Source organism: Saccostrea cucullata, unplaced genomic scaffold (assembly GCF_032062105.1).
Source record: "Saccostrea cucullata isolate Sc308-1 unplaced genomic scaffold, CSIRO_AGI_Scuc_v1 ctg7180, whole genome shotgun sequence".
In the NCBI taxonomy this organism is placed as follows: Eukaryota; Metazoa; Mollusca; class Bivalvia; order Ostreida; family Ostreidae; genus Saccostrea; species Saccostrea cuccullata.
This window is the reverse complement of record NW_026928188.1, coordinates 11,965-29,644: the sequence shown is the minus strand read 5'-3', so window position 1 is coordinate 29,644 and position 17,680 is coordinate 11,965. Positions and strand designations below refer to the sequence as shown.

The 17,680-nt window shown below is 37.1% G+C and overlaps 1 long non-coding RNA gene across 1 annotated transcript; it reads right to left on the bottom strand.

The window, feature by feature from the left end:
• Positions 1-16,125: 16,125 nt before the first annotated feature.
• Positions 16,126-17,120, bottom strand: LOC134276698 (uncharacterized). The gene is made up of 3 exons (XR_009994108.1): positions 17,012-17,120; positions 16,577-16,681; positions 16,126-16,338 (listed from the first exon to the last, which is right to left on the bottom strand). It is a non-coding gene; the product is annotated as an uncharacterized LOC134276698 (long non-coding RNA).
• Positions 17,121-17,680: the final 560 nt, after the last annotated feature.

Here is a 17,680-nt window from a genome sequence, read left to right as displayed (position 1 = left end):
GCCCATGGGCCACATCGCTCACCTGAGAGTCTTTGACCATTTTGTTCTTTACCAGATTCCCCCTTGTAATACATATTACAGCCTCACCCTACCCATTGATCATAATTTTGACATTTTGAAATGTACACTTCCGCAGAGTTTTAGCTTTTCTGGCCCAGTGGTTCTTGAGAAGAAGATTTTTAAAGATTTTTCCTATCATATATTTCTATATAAAAATTTGATTCCCTATTGTGACCCCGCCCTACCCCGGGGGTCATGATTTGAACAATTTACAATCTACACTACCCCAGGGTGCTTCCACATAAGTTTCAGCTTTTCTGGCCAAGTGGTTCATGAGAAGAAGATTTTTAAAGATTTTTCCTATATAATTTTACGTAAAATTTTGATTCCCAATTGTGGTCCCACCCTACCCCCAGGGGTCATGATTTGAACAATTTAGAATCTACACTACCCCAGGATGCTTCCACATAAGTTTTAGCTTTTCTTGCCCTGTGGGTCATGAGAAGAAGATTTTCAAAGATTTTTCCTATATATTTCTATGTAAAACATCGATTCCCCATTGTGACCCCGCCCTACCCCGGGGGTCATGATTTGAACAATTTAGAATCTACACTACCCCAGGGTGCTTCCATATAAGTTTCAGCTTTTCTGGCAAAGTGGTTCATAAGAAGAAGATTTTCAAAGATTTTCCCTATATATTTCAATGTAAAACTTTGATTCCCCATTGTGACCCCGCCCTACCCCCGGGGGTCATGATGTGAACAATTTACAATTTACACTACCCCAGGGTGCTTCTACATAAGTTTCAGCTTTTCTGGTCCAGTAGTTCTTGAGAAGAAGATTTTTAAAGATTTTTCCTATATATTTCTATGTAAAACTTTGATTCCCAATTGTGGCCCCGCCCTATCCCTAGGGGTCATGATTTGAACAATTTAGAATCTACACTACCCCAGGGTGCTTCCATATAAGTTTCAGTTTTTCTGGCCCAGTGGTTCTTGAGAAGAAGATTTTTAAAGATTTTTCCTATATATTTCTATGTTAAACTTTGATTCCCCATTGTGGCTCCGCCCAATCCCCGGGGATCATGGTTTGAACAATTTAGAATCTACACTACCCCAGGGTGCTTCCACATAAGTTTCAGCTTTTCTTGCCCAGTGGTTCTTGAGAAGAAGATTTTTAAAGATTTTTCCTATGTATTTCTATGTAAAACTTTGATTCCCCATTGTGGTCCCGCCCAACCCCCGGGGGTCATGATTTGAACAATTTAGAATCTACACTACCCCAGGATGCTTCCACATAAGTTTCAGCTTTATTGGCCCAGTGGTTCTTGAGAAGAAGATTTTTTAATGACCCCACCCTAATTTTATCTTTTCTTGATTATCTCCCCTTGTGAGGGACTTGGCCCTTTATTTTAACAATTTAAATTCCCCTTTACCCAAGGATGCTTTGTACCAAGTTTGGTCAAAATTGGCCCAGTGGTTCTTGAGAAGAAGTCGAAAATGTGAAAAGTTTACAGACGGACGGACAGACAGACGACGGACAAAATGTGATCAGAAAAGCTCACTTGAGCCTTTGGCTCAGGTGAGCTAAAAAGCAGATGTGTGAGGAAGCTAGTATTCAAGGCCAAAAGATAAATCACAGCATAAGGGGAAACCTCTCTGCAGAATTTTGTGCAATGACATATGATACCGTTCACATATTATCTGAAGAATAAGGAAGCACAATTATTATACCTCATTATAATTATTCTACACAACGCTTTATCTGATTGGTTCTATATTATCACGTGAGCGGGCCGTAAAACTTCATATTTCCCGGTCGTTGGCACGCTTTTCATCATATTCCACCCTTTCGGAGGCCTCGTGCTTTTTACCGTAAGAGTTATCGTTCGTTGAACGAAAACTCCCGAGTAAGCAGAAGTCACAAAATGACTGAAAGTGAGAATTCCACTTACCTACAGGGGATGAAATCAATGATTTATTATCTTTGAATGATTCGGAGAATACAAAAAAGTCAACACTGTTGTCGATTAAATGCCTTAAAGATTTTACAGCAGCAACGGCAGTGGAAATCGAAATTGAGAGTTGTCCGAAAGAAGTATTAGATGATGTTTTGAAAAAGTTTTGCGTTGGAGCCAGAAAAACAAATGGCGAAAGATTCAAAAAGACAGCATTACAAAACATAAGGTATGGGATTAAGCGATATATGAAAGATAATCTGGGCTGTGACATAGTTTCTGACCCAGAATTCTGTGGGAGCAATGAAGTTTTTAAAGCCGTAGCGACGGACCTGAAAAGGAGGGGTCTTGGAAACATTGAACACCATCCTCCCATTTCAGAAAATGATCTGAGACAGCGGAAGTACCCACGTTTTTGACACGACTACACCCTACGGACTACAGAAGAAAGTATGGTTCGAGATTACCTTATTTCGTTGCAGAAGAGGGCGTGAGAACATTCGTTTTATGACAAAAGATACTTTCAAAATTATGAAGGATGACACCAATGTTACCAACACATTGATGAACTGGACAAAAATCATCGGGCCGACACCCAGGGGAGTGTCACAGAGGGCAGAATGTATGAAATACCAGGTATAGTACACAAATATTATTGTACCAAATATCGAATTAATATTGCATGTCAAATTGTTTTACCTAAAAAATCAAATTTTATTTCACAGGAAACAGCAACTGTCCTGTGGTGTCCTTTAAGAAATATATCGAGAAACTTAATCCAGACAGAAATGACCTGTGGCAAAGACCAAGGGATACCTTTAACCAGGACGATGATGTGTGGTATATGAATTCTCCTGTAGGCAAAAAATACACTCTCTCAATTCATGATGGATATCTCTAAGGTAGGAAAACTTTCTCGGGAATACAGAAATCATTCAGTTCGAGCCACTAGCATAACTGTGATGGATATCGGTGGCATTAGTGGGCGCCACATCATGAAGGTATCTGGCCACAAGTCCGAGTCTTCATTGAAGTCTTATTCTCATTTTGTAATGGACAAAAAAAAAGAGAAATCTCTGACACTCTAAGTTTTGCCTTGGGCCACCAAATGGTTTCCGAAACTCCACAGTTGCAAGATTTAGGAGATCTTTCAGATGTGTTTAAAGATGACTTTGAGTTAGAGCCTGTTAATATGACCCATTCCAAAGATATCCGAACATCCTATGTGAAATCGGTCAAAACAACATGAACAATCAGAACCAAGTGGATGTTTCTAACTCTTCGGGAAGATTTCTAAATTTTAGACCTAGTTTACACAGTTGCAACGTTACAATTCACATTAATTATCAAAAATAAATGCATTGCTGCGCAATCTTGTGAAAGTGATACTGTTAGCGCTCAGTTAGAAGTTATTTGTTTTTCCATGTTTACAGAGTTAAAAATTGAATGAAATACAGCACAGTGTATCTTTGTTATATATTTATCTTCAACATGTTAAATTTGAGAATATTTGCTTTACATTTTTTTCCTCAAGATAAATATCTTGTTGTTTGTTATTTATATTAATTTATTTTTTATGTCATTGTTAAACTTGTGTTACTTGTTTTTCATGATTTGTTATCACTACAATGTCTGTGATAATATGACAGAATTTATTACTCATGTTTATTTTTGTTATTTATTTGTTATTCCCCATTTTCAAAAGGTGAGTTATTTCCCCTGAAGGGAACTCTTTTACTGTGTTTAATACGCATGCGCTATAAGGTCGTTTAAAGCAATCGCTATTTAAACGCATTTAATTGATTTCCGAAAAACACAGGGGGTAGGTCTTTTGACACTTTCCCCGATTGCCGCGAGTATAAAAGAGGGGCGCACGTGGCGTTTTTCTCCTCTCGCTCGATAGCTTTCCCAGCGTTTCTGCACTTTTGATAATTGTTTTGAAGTACTTAAAGCCTCCGAGAACGGTTCAGCAAAAATCGAAAATCATGCCATCCATTAGAGCCAGAAAGTCCCAAGCCAGTGCTAAGTCCACCAAGGCAAGCAGGCGGACCAAGGGAGCCAGGCAGCAGCAGGGCAGAGGGGGGAGACGAAACCTAACCGCTGTCCACCACGCTGACACTAGAGCAGACCCTGAGATCGAGCGGGTTGCGATTGGTACAAGTACCCAGGCCTGGGAGGATATTCATGCCTCCACGGGAATGGCGGAGGAGCATGTGCCGCTCACTACTAACTATAAGGGTAGGCAATTAGTTTTTCTACTTCGGAAGCTGCCCTGTCACCGGCAGTTAATTTCGGGGCGATGCCAAACATGGAGGTTTGCGCTGGGGACGATAATTATAGGTGCCCATGTTCCAATCATGTTCCAACCGCTTTAAAACAAAAAAATTTGGGCGGGGAACTATATAAACTTAGTCCTGCTTACAAAGGGAAGCGCTGAACTGCAGCAGTTCACTGCGGGTAGTAATTTTGTCTAAAATGATAGGGGGAACTCGAGGCTAAGCCCAAAGTTTTGAATCAAGATAACAATCATCGATAGATGGACTGATGTTTTTTCTGTTATTTATGCACATATATATTCAAAGGCACCCAGTGAGGGCAGCTGAATTGGTTTAATATATGTTTGTCAATCGCGATGCAACGAGGAAATTTCCGGGCATGGGATGGAGAAATTACGACGAGCAGTTTAGAGTTCGTCAAGCAATCTCTTACCGAAATTGGTCAAAATTAAATTTATGGCTACGCTTGATCGCTGTCCCACCCAGGACGGAACTTAGCCTCGCTGCACCGCATGCACCAAACCAAACTGGTGTCTGCTTCAGTTACAATAGAGGCCGTTGCATTACAGCCAGGGCCGTTGCATTACAGCCAATTGCAAATATGCGCATTTAGGTTCTCTTTGTAAAGAAAAGCACCCAAAATCAAGTTATGCAAAAAATGATACTTTTCGTACCTCAAAAGCCTCAAACAGCACCGCTGCAACCAATAAAGGTCAAAAAGTTTAAATTAACAAATTCCTCTATAAACACTGCAGCTTAAAAAAATTCTCTTACAAATTATCCGAATTTGGAAGTAGCAAAAGAACTTATAAATGGTTTTCAATTTGGTTTTCGATTGTATTACTGGGGGTCCTCGAGAAAAAACAGAAGCCCCTAATTTGCCCTCTTTTTATAAACATGCAGATGTCGCTAGAGTCAATATCAAAAAAGAAATTGATAAAGGAAGGATGGCTGGCCCATTTAAATCACGACCTATGTCAAATTTGCGAGTTTCGCCACTGGGAGTAGTGCCCAAGAAAGCGGAGGGGGAATTCAGGGTAATTCATCACCTCTCATACCCTACCAATAACTCCGTCAACGATTTTACGATAATTGAAGGCATATTGAAGAAATTGAAAACCATGCAATCTCTTATACGATATCTAAATTTTTGCCTGCAGAGCAATTCCTCCAGGTCGCACTTTCTGCAGGCGGCTGTCGAATGCAACGCATGGTTTCTCTCAACCCTATCATCATTTAAGAGTAACAAAAGAGATAAAAGCGGTTTTACTTGTATGGCTGGAATTTTTTGACAAATTTAACGGCTTTGTGGTATTCCAAGAAATGTTTTGAGTAACTAACATAGATTTAGAATTTTTTACAGATAGCTCGGCGCGTCGAGGAAATGGTTTGGGAATTTATTTTAGCGGTGCATGGACCTACGGTGTATGGCCAGAGATTTGGTTCAATAAGGGCTATACTAAGGATATCACTGAGTTGTATTTTTTCCCTTGCTTGTTTCAGTATTTTTATGGGGAGAAAAGCTGCGCAACAAAAAAGTTTTGTTAGATCCGATAATCAATCAGTGGTACATATTGTAAATTCGATGACATCAAAATCAGAATTAGTAATGATCATGTTGCGCAAAATCGTTTTAAAACGCTTGCAGTTGAACATTTCATTTAAAGCGCAGCACGTCTTGGGCGTTCAGAACTTATTGACGGACAGCTTGTTCCGTTTACAATTTCAGCGATTTCACAAGTTGTCTCCGGACGCAGACAGTCAGCCGACACCATTTCCAGGGGCACTTTGGGTTATTTTCAAGACGAAATCACTCGATTGTTAGATGCAAGCATTTCAGCAAACACCAGGGCTGTATACTAACAAGCTTTAAAGAATTTTAAAGATTTCAGAATATTGAAAAAACTACCTGATAAATGACCAGCCCCTTCAAACTATATTCTGTTTTATATAGCATATCATTCAGGCAAGGGCTCAGCAGCTTCAACAGTTTCATCCTATATTTCGGGTATTAGCTATGTACATAAACTGAGACAATGGACCGATCCGGCAGATTTATTCATAGTTAGGAAATCTTTAGAAGGGTTGCGAAGATTAAATAGAACAAAAGACAAAAGAGCACCTATTTCGGAGGAGCTTCTCGCTAAAATCTGTGGCGTTCTAAATCAAGTGTGTTATTCGGAATATGAAACATTCTTGTTTAGATCAGTTTTTACCTTCGCCTTTTACGGCCTATTTATGGGAAGGGGAATTAGCGTATACCTGGGAGAATTGTGCCCATGTACCCTTAACTATTAAGGATATAAAATTTTGTACGTCAATGAGCGTTACTTGCGCCTCTATTTCTGTACGATTCTCTAAAACTGATCAAACAGGAAAAGGTATCAATATTTCATTACCATCTATTCATCAAAGAAACATTTGCCCATTTAATAACTTGAAGAAATTTCTTGCAGTGAGACCACGTGTTGAGAGTTCATTATTCGTGCATAGCAATAAATCCCCGCTAACTAGATATCAGTTTAACGCAGTCCTGAGAAAAACCCTTTCGAAAATTAATCACCCAATTTCTGCTTACAAATCACATTCTTTTAGAATTGGAGGTGCAACGTGTCCTGCCTTAAAAGCGGTATCACATGACAAAATCCAATTATTGGGACGCTGGAAATCAAGCGCATTGCTAAAGTATATCAGAATAGATATATGATAAAAGCTTTGTGGATGAGTTGTATTTACCATATTATTTATTGCTTCCTTAGAGCACCTTGTATGGATTGTGGGATCTTCAATTGTTTACTAGGCATGTAGATAGGCGGCTACAAATCTGACTACTAACTTACGCTTGTAAAATTTAGGCGTTCAGGTAACCTGGATTGGCAAAAGGGGCATGAAATTGGGGGGGGGGGGAGCTCATTGACTCTATCGAGCAAAAGTCCTCCCGCATATTTAATTATACACCAAGGGGGGAATGATATCACATCAATTAAGAGCGAGGTATTATGTACCAGAATAGAGTACGACATATGTTTAATGACAAACAGATTACCAAGTTGCAAAATGATATGGTCTGATATACTCCCGCGCCGAAAAGGGATAGGGGGTCGTGACATATGTTCCGTCGAACGGAAGCGAAAAAGAGTTGATAGAGCTGCTCGTAGGGCGGTCACATCAGTAAACGGCAGAGTTATTAATCACCCTGATATTGAGTTTTCGGAGGAGGGGCTTCACCGCGCTGACGGAGTCCATATGTCTGACTTATAACAAACACTTTTCAATCAGCTATAGAAGCTTTATCTCATCTTAAATTTTATTTGTTGGGTGGCAGAGATGTATAGACATCTCTGAGTGGCGGATATGTCAGACAAGCAGAGACATTTGTCATCATTATATTAATTATTGTTATGTATGATTATCTATTTTACGTGATTTGTAGAGCATGTGGTGGCTCGCTAAGGCTACCCTAGGAGCCAATACAAGCTTGCTATGGAGTGCACTAGAAGCTTGTGTGAGGGATCTGTTTGGTATAACAGTAACCTCGTACCCCGTTCGGTATAACGGGTGGTTATTTTTGCCCTACTCGGTATAGTGGGCTTACCTGTTCGGTATAACGGGTGGTTATTTTTGCCCTACTCGGTATAGTGGGCTTACCTGTTCGGTATAACAGGTGCCTCGCTAAGGAATCCCCTAGGAGGCAATTACATATCCCAGCTGACTCGCTAAGGGGTACCCTAGGAGTCGATTTATACATATTGTTACGCCTTGCTATGGATTACCTTAGAAGGCGAGGTGCCATAACGCCCGTTACCGATTTAGGTGTGTGGCACCCAATGATTGTTAAATGCTTGTCTGACATTTGTCATTGAAACAATTATTAAAGCTGTGGCCTTTATCATCCAAAAAACATGTTTTGTTATTTTTTCGGAAGAATATTCAATTAAGGTCGTTTAAAGCAATCGCTATTTAAACGCATTTAATTGATTTCCGAAAAACACAGGGGGTAGGTCTTTTGACACTTTCCCCGATTGCCGCGAGTATAAAAGAGGGGCGCACGTGGCGTTTTTCTCCTCTCGCTCGATAGCTTTCCCAGCGTTTCTGCACTTTTGATAATTGTTTCCCACCCACCACTCCCACTTAATGAGAAATTAAATCTTAGTTGTTGATAGATTGCTACCTTAAACATGTTAAGAATTGGAGATGCTGTTGTTTCTGCTGTTTATTTGTATTTTTCAGGTTACAATTAACTATGGATGTTTCATGTTAATCTGCGCAAGATTGTGATCTACAGGCAATGGGACTGAGGACTGACGATATGTTGCTGTCGCAGCTTTAAGGATATGTCAGACAAGCAGAGACATTTGTCATCATTATATTAATTATTGTTATGTATGATTATCTATTTTACGTGATTTGTAGAGCATGTGGTGGCTCGCTAAGGCTACCCTAGGAGCCAATACAAGCTTGCTATGGAGTGCACTAGAAGCTTGTGTGAGGGATCTGTTTGGTATAACAGTAACCTCGTACCCCGTTCGGTATAACGGGTGGTTATTTTTGCCCTACTCGGTATAGTGGGCTTACCTGTTCGGTATAACGGGTGGTTATTTTTGCCCTACTCGGTATAGTGGGCTTACCTGTTCGGTATAACAGGTGCCTCGCTAAGGAATCCCCTAGGAGGCAATTACATATCCCAGCTGACTCGCTAAGGGGTACCCTAGGAGTCGATTTATACATATTGTTACGCCTTGCTATGGATTACCCTAGAAGGCGAGGTGCCATAACGCCCGTTACCGATTTAGGTGTGTGGCACCCAATGATTGTTAAATGCTTGTCTGACATTTGTCATTGAAACAATTATTAAAGCTGTGGCCTTTATCATCCAAAAAACATGTTTTGTTATTTTTTCGGAAAAATATTCAATTAAATAAATTCACTTCCGCGGACGTTCTTGATGTAAACATGTTCATGGTTTAATGTCTCTGTCATATGGAAATATGTTATTGTGTTTGTGGTTAAAAATAAATCTTAAACTGATTCGTATTTTTTTTAAATTGCCCACTCATAGTCTCTTTCTGGATTTGTATTAATCTGTATAATAGTATAATAAGGCGCTGTGTGAGCCCCCCCCCCCCTTACCAAAAAAAAAAAAACCAAACAAATTACTGATAAAATGCTGATACATATTCGAATAGGCCTTTTTTTTTATATATAAAAAAACAAAAGCTAATTTTCGGTAGTGGATGTTCTGCAGATGGATCATCATTATTTACAAAAAGTGCAGAACAAATATAAGAATTTTTAGTTATAAAGTTTTTACGAATTAATCTAGCCTGCTGCAGTCATATTTTCTTCTCTGCATCTCTAGGAATTTTTTGGAGACTGATGACATGTCCATCTACAGTTTTACCTCTCAAATTGCTGCATCTACAGCAGTAGAACATCGTCTTCTGCGGCCGATACCAAGAAACTGCGTTTTTGCTCGATTGTATGTCATAACATAGAACTTTTACTTACAAGAACACATTTGGTGACAATTAAAGGCCTATTTCATTTGAATTCACCGTGTTTCCAGAATTTTTTATTTGTAAAATAATTGATTCACTGTATCGTATTAAAACTTTGAATTGAATTCTAAATGAATAATTTAATCTCGTGTGCTCATGTAACGAAGAAAGACTAATTAAAATAGCATCGACCTGAATTCGTGTTACATATGTCGTATAAAGTCTGAGCTGCATTTAATCAAAGTTTTAGTGCAGGATCTAAGCATGTGTACATGTATATTCCCGAGTAAAATACATATTTTGTTTTAGATCAGAGAATTGACAGCAGAAACACGAAATTGGTACATTAATTTCCTAGCATATTTCTAGTTAATTAACGGAAAACATTCTTTTCTCAAGTGTTATTTATGTTTTTAAAATCCTTTCAGTGTAAGTACATGTATTTATTTTTATAAGTTATTCTTTTTTGCAAAGTGTGTAAAAAACAGAGAGAGAGAGAGAGAGACTCATGAAACCCCGTGTAACTGACATACATGTACATCTGTGAAAAAATATATGTACCATAATTATATTGAATTCACAATTAATAATTCTAATAATTTTTAATTTCCACAACTTTGGTTCATATTCAACTGTTCAACCCATTTACACATTCGTTCTCTGTACCTGTACGCACGAAACCTTCGTGCATCACCTCAGTGTCAATCAAAGTCGCATGAAAGTTGATTTGAAACATTCTTATGGCCATCAACTGACATCCAGCGAAATTCATCTTCCCGGTTTCACCACAACGCTTATTAAAAACTTACGTGTATTTTGTAAATTATCCTTTTTAAGACATAAATAAGATGTATCCCGTATATGTAGATTATACATGTGAGATTTTAAGAAAAAATTACAATAACGTAACATAAAAATTGCAAGTTTCTGATGAAGTTGTTTACCAACTAACATGCACGTAGCAACAGGATAATGGGGGGGGGGGGGGTCAAGGGGCATAGCCCCACCCCCACTTTTTCCCAACATTACTTTTTCTATTGAAAATGTTTATTGAAAGACAGGTTGCCAACCCCCCCCCCCTCCCCCCCAACACACACACACACACACAGTTTATACTACGATAAAGTTTTATTGTATGCCAGGGAACTGGTACTGAAATAAGTAGTTTTTTCGAGTTTGGGCAATGTTTTTCTTTGCATGTCAACTTTTCCAGGTAAGAAAAAAAATATTTCTTTGCCCCCATCCCCCCACCCCCACTTTTAAAGACGATGCTACGTGCCTGGCTAATTCGTATAGCTTTCTAGAAAGGGAGGGCTTACAGACCCTTTATAAAATCGCTTATTATCTAAAAATACATTGCAAACCGTTTCCTTCTTTTCAAATTTTTAAATGCAGCGTGTAAGTTGATCACTATTTTGTTGGATTATCGTAATGCGTAGTCCGCGGAAGTTAAGCTAGTGTAGAAGAGTTCCAATTTTGAGGGGAGATAACTCACTTTTGAAAATGGGGAATATGAGATAAATTACTATACAATAAATATTAAAACTTTTCTTTGTTATTATATCTTGAATCTCCATTTTATATCATTGTAAGATAAATTAATTTTTAATTATCACAAACAAAAACATATGAGTATTGATCTGAGAAGAATTTGAAGTTTATTGTTGATTTGGTATAATAATTTATCGCATAAATGTTCGGGAGATATGAAGATTTCTTCATGTCTCCCTCACTATCATGCAATAAATGTATATTATTGCGAATCGGAATTCCAACAGTATGTTGGAAGACTTGGTCTCCCGAGACTTCACAGTAACTCCATCATCCTTGCAATATCAACTGCAAAGTACTTCTGTGGAGAATCGGAGTGATCTTTAACAAAGTACTGGCCAATAGCGAAATAGAAAAAAATATCGACCGTTATTTTTATTTAGAAATATGTTGCAATATTCAAGTACAGCTTGGATATTGTGTTTACATTATATGTCTGCAGGTTGGTTCGATACACAAGAGCATTCTGTACGTCTAAATAATTTTTAAAACGACTTAAGCTTTCGCAAATAAGTTGATGAAACAAGTCATCATTTAGCTAACTCTACATTCATACAATTATCTTGTCAGCAAATAACGTCTAACATAGTGTCAAATGCTGGATGACGTGTTTCTTGCAAAGTACGTATATTGTTTTACTTTACCATTATTTTCACTCCGAAATTTCTGGTCACCCGCGTGGCGCAGTGGTTAAGGTGTCTGCTCAAAAGTCGCAAAGAAAGGAGTTGATCCTTACGTCGCGGGTTGGAATCCCACTATGGGATGTGGAGACCGGTCCTTCGGATGAGACCGTATCGCAGTAGCTGCTGGCACGAAAAAGATCCCTCCCTGCTCAATGGCCCTGAGTGCCGAGTAAAGGATAAAATTTGCCGCTCTCCATCGGCAAGTGGCGATGTCTCCAAATCTGTGAAAAATTCTCGAGAGGGACGTTAAACAATATTATATTTAAACAAACAAAATTAAATTTCTGTATATTGCTATTTGCTTTCGTCGTGCGTCGTGCAATAACATTGCAACATTTTCAGTTTCTTCTCTGCAACCGCTCAACCAATTTTTGCACAAAGCATCTATATATGGGTGAGGGGGAACGAAAATTGTGAATTTCTTGGTCTCTGCCCCCTGGGGCCCAAGGAGCAAAAAATTTGATACTACACATGTATCTTTAAAAATCTTCTTTACTCCTGAACATCAAACAGTCAAACTATTGGCATAAAATTAATAAGCAACGAGTCTACAATATTTTGAGATTCATGGCCTCAGGGTCAGGGGTTCTAGTGCCAGAGCAGGACTTAGATTATATAAAAGAGAAATCGCATTATTTATTTGAAAATCTTCTTTGCTCCTGGGTATTAAACAAACAAATTTAATGTATAGTTTTGATGAGGAAGGGTTTCTTTTCCAAAATTGTGAATTCCATAGCCCTAAAGTCAGGGATTTTGGTGTAAGGACGGGGCTCTATTGATTATATAGTGATTCTTTGAAAATCTTCTCTGCTCCTGGGTATTAAACAAACTTAATACATACATAGTAACGGTGAGGAAGAGTGCCTCTTCTAAAATAATTGTGAATTTCATAGCCTCAGGGTCAGGGGTTCTGGTGTAAGAATGGGACTTTCTTGATTATAATAAAAATGCATTAATTCTTTGAAAATCCTTTATGCTGCTCCTTGATTTTAAACAAATGAACAACATAGAACTTTATTATTTCAAAAATTATGAACTTCATGGACCCAGGGTCAGGGGTTCAGATGTTAGGTTGGGGCTCTTGTTTATAAAATGAAAATGCATGAATTCTTTAAAAATCTTCCCGTCTGCTACTGGCATGGGTATTTTAGAAAACTAACTACGTACATAGGTAAGACGAGGAAGTGTGCCTCCTCAAAAATTATAAATTTCATGGCCCCAGTGTCAGGGGTTCTGGTGTAAGGGCGGGGCTACGTAAATTATATAGTGAAATGCATAATTTTTTTTTGAAAATGTCTGCTCCTGCCAGTCCTGTGTATTGAGGAGGTGTACTACCTATTTATCTATGATGAGCAATGGTTCTGCATGCTTGTAGAATTTTGAATTTCAATGCCCCTGGCTGACGTGGTGCTGGTGTTAGGATGGGGCTCTAATTGTTTAGTGTTTACTGTAAATGAATCATTGCTTTTAATTCTGCTCATTGGTATTAATCAAACCTTTATGACGAGCAAGGGTGCCTTTTCGAAAATTGTGAAATTTGTCGCTCCGGGGTCCCCGTGGGGTGGGGCATAACTGACTATTGCTGAATATTACTCATTAGTTGAAATGCATTTTTGTTCCCCTTCTTTGGGTATTAGGTAACCAAGCTAAGCATACTTAGTGCATATTTATGCTGAGCAATGGTGCATCTTTCAAAATTGTGAATGTCATGGCCTCTGGTTTAAAACATGAACCAAATTCAATGGATAGAAAGCTGTTGCATGATGCTCAGGTAACCTATAAGGCCCATGGGCCTCTTGTTTTTAACCTGTCCGATAATGCCAAGGAACACGAGTGTGTTCGGCCGACAGGGGATGTTTACTCCTAAATGGCATCTGATCCCCATCTGATGTTTCTAGTGGTCCATGTTTGCACTGATATCAATTTGAATTGTTTCAATGGACATATGAACTAAATTACTTCTTTAACTTGAATCAAATACACTTCCACTGATTGTAATGGTTATAGTATTTAATACTGGAATTTCGTTATGCTGACAAGCACACTTTTGATGTAGTCGTTCTTCTTTTAAGTTATGAAATTCATTTAATTTGAGCATAGTTGAAAAACTATAGGATTTTTTTCTAAGCAGATAATCAATTCGATTCAAATCTAAAGATTAATCGATTTGTATGATCAATATAGTTTGGCATTTGATCAAAATTCTGTGATTAACCTTTAATATTGACATTTCCAAATAATGTTCCTTAAGATTCTTTGCAAATAGGAGCATTGTTCGTTTTTCTCATGAACTACCATGGATGCACATGAATGCGTCTGTAAATTTGACAGTTAATACGTCCGTTCTCGCCCGTCTGTTAAGCTTATGGGGTGCCAATCTCTTATCCATAACTCCTCTCATACCACTGAGTGAAATTCAAGGAAGCCTTCACAGAGTCTTTGTTATATAATACCATTGTGCATCCCTTTTTTAAAGCTCTACTGCTCAGAGACCAGAAGAGCTTATGCGATGGTAATGCGTCCGTCCGTCTGCAAAATGCTACTCCTTCTACAGTTTTGGTCTGATTTCAATATAACTTGGCATACAAGTTGACTACACTAATTCTGAAAATTGTTTTTTTATTTTGATGAACGGTGTTCTCGAGGTTACTAAAAATAGGAATTTCTGTGAAATGCTTAAAAAATGCCATTCCTCCTACAATTTCAATAAACCTTGGCACACAAGTAGACTACAGTAAGATACATAATTCTATATATTGGTTTTTGATTTTGATGAACGGCGCTGCCATGCTTACAAAAAATAAAAATTTCTGTGAACCCTTTTCAAAATGCTACTCCTCCTACAGTTTGGGTCTGATTTCAGTATAAGGTCATTCCATGTTTTTTCTATGTTTAGCGTCCGCGTGCGCCTTGGTTTTTGACACCCCATATAAGAAAAACCACACAACATGAAATCTTTAAATTTTGTCAATTTCTCCAAACAATTCTATACAGTAAGTTATATTGGGTGTATTTTAAGCATTTAATCCCTTGTTTTTGCTTAAGGATAGATAATTCCTTTATTAAAGCAGTTTAGTTAGATCAAATCATTTGAAGGGCGTTATTTTTATCACTTTTAAGCCTGTGTTTTATGTTTTGGCCTGTGTGTTTTTGCGAGTAGGTTGGTAGGTTTTTGAAAGATGGGTGGACGCTAAACAGAGAAAAAACTTAGAATGGCCTAACTTGGCACACAAATAGACTACACTAAGATACATAATTCTATGTATTGGTTTTTGATTTTGATGAGCGGTGTTGCCGTGGTAACTAAAAATAGAAATTTCTGTGAAATACTTTCAATTTTTACTCCTCTTACAGTTTTGGTCTGATTTTAATATAACGTGGCATACAAATAGACTGCACTAAAATATATAATTCTGTTTATTGGTTTTTGATTTCGATGAACATTGTTGCCGTGGTTACTAAAAATAGAAAAATTCTGCAAATCCAACAACATTTTTACTTTGATTATTATATAATGTGGCATACAAGGAGACTGAGATACATAATTGCCTATATTGTTTTTTTTTAAAATATATATATTTTTTTATAAATGATATTGCCATGGTAACTAAAACTGAAAATACTGTTATGCTAATAAAAGTTTATTAAAAGCTATTCCTACAGTTGTAGTCTTATTGCAATATCTTGCCATAAAAAGAGACTCAATCAAGGATAATTATTCTGTTTATTGCTGTTGTAAAGTTTCAAGTCCCAACTGCTACTTTTCTCTTCCTTTGTTATAAGTACAAACCAGTAGAGCTTCAGTCTCGAGAGAGACTTCTGGTTACTTTTAGATCTGACACACATTTCGGGTTTCCCATAGCAAAACATGTACACTGTTATTCCTTCTATAAAATTGAGAGTTACCCACCTCTTAACCGAAATTCTTCCTATACCATTGAATAAAATTTAATGATACTTTCAAAAATTCTTTACATGATGCCATTTTGCCGGCTTATCATTTTGTGAGCTCAGTGTTCACGTTCAGTTTTTCATTAAATGTCGAAAGATGAGACCTGGAGGCACTTTTTTCTCTTAAAAAAATATAGAAAACAGCAATTATTACAGATAAAAATTTTTGATTTGAAAGTTCCACAAACACAAATGAATTTTAAGGGTTTATACGAAATGATACCATATTTAAGAAAAGCATTTAGTGTACATCAATTAACAGGCTATATCTGGAGAAAAATTTTAAATGAAACTTTCAGCTGTGAAACAAAAAAGATTACATTTTGGCGATTTCCTTCCGTGAAATTTCTTGCATGCAGCGCAAATTACATCGTCCTTGGGTTTGAAATATTTACGAGATTGCAGCAAAGGACCTTTCGGAACTATAATAAATAAAACGGGCATTTCAAAAGCAGTTGTCCATGTACACGGCATTTTAATTAATCTTATGTTCAAATCATTGTTAGGAGTGCAGTAATTTAGAAAGAATGGTTGCGGATGTTAAGCCTTTTTCTTCAAACAACATAAAGTGAACAGAAGTTCATCTCTAACAAATGGAAATGTACACGACATCACCGTAGCAATTCCTCTAAAGGTACTTCAATGCAAATAAAATATTACCTATCACTGAATCTGTCTTGTTCAAGTATTTACAACCAGAACAAACTGCATCACCGGGTAGTTTAGGCCTCTTACCAGATTTTGATGAAGCGGCGCTTCTTTGAACTACAAAGAAATTGTTAGTTTGTACATTAAATTTTATTATTTCTATACGTACAAACAAAAACTATTGTTTGTCATAAATCATTTTGCCGAATCTCGTATGTAGTTAAGCTTTACAAAGTTCTCCACAGTACACGTCTTATTAAAGATTTAATGAGTTTGTCGGCTATATATCCTACGATTACAATTTTAATTAGCAAATAAATAAAATACTACATGCGTATTCATCAATTTTTTTAAAAAATTTGATTGGCATTCAGTAGTTGAATGATATAATTGCATTTGCTGAAAAAGATCGATATTAAGAAAATATAAGTGCATCTCAACTCTTACCTTTGTGTTGTTTGTGTGTTTGTCCATGTGGAATGTTTGAGTTAACTAGTAAAACTACAACCAAAATAATTAGGACAATCTTTCTCATGGCAGGAATTGGCTATATTGCTTGATTTAGAGAATAGGACTGACATACTGATGGGTTTTATTTTATGCCCTTAAATAGCAAATGGATTTCCCAGAATTTATTTTGAGAAAAATTTAATCCTGGCTTACAAAGTAATTTTGAGTAGGCCTAAGTCATTAATAATGAATGATTTATTTTTAAGCTTAATATTATTTTTTTTAAAGATTCATTTTTCTTGGACGACGTGGAAAACATTAGAACGAAAATCATAAGGAAAATAGCACCTACAAATTAAAGTCTAGCTATGGACTTAGTTTTATTTATGTGAACATTTGAGATAATAAGTAGATGCCTAAAACATCTATACTCAGTTCCTTTAAACTGTGTAAATTGACATCTTTTTATCTCTTTACGTTTAAGTCTTTAGATGCAGAATTGTTTATAAACATTTAATTAATATTTTGTTTCACTAAAAATATTTTCAAGATCAATAATGGGACGATAACTCTTGTTGATGGATGCATATTTTTTTTACAAGCACAGAAAACAATTTGATGTTCTGATTTAAAAACTAACGCTTCATTTTGTTTTCTAATAAGAAT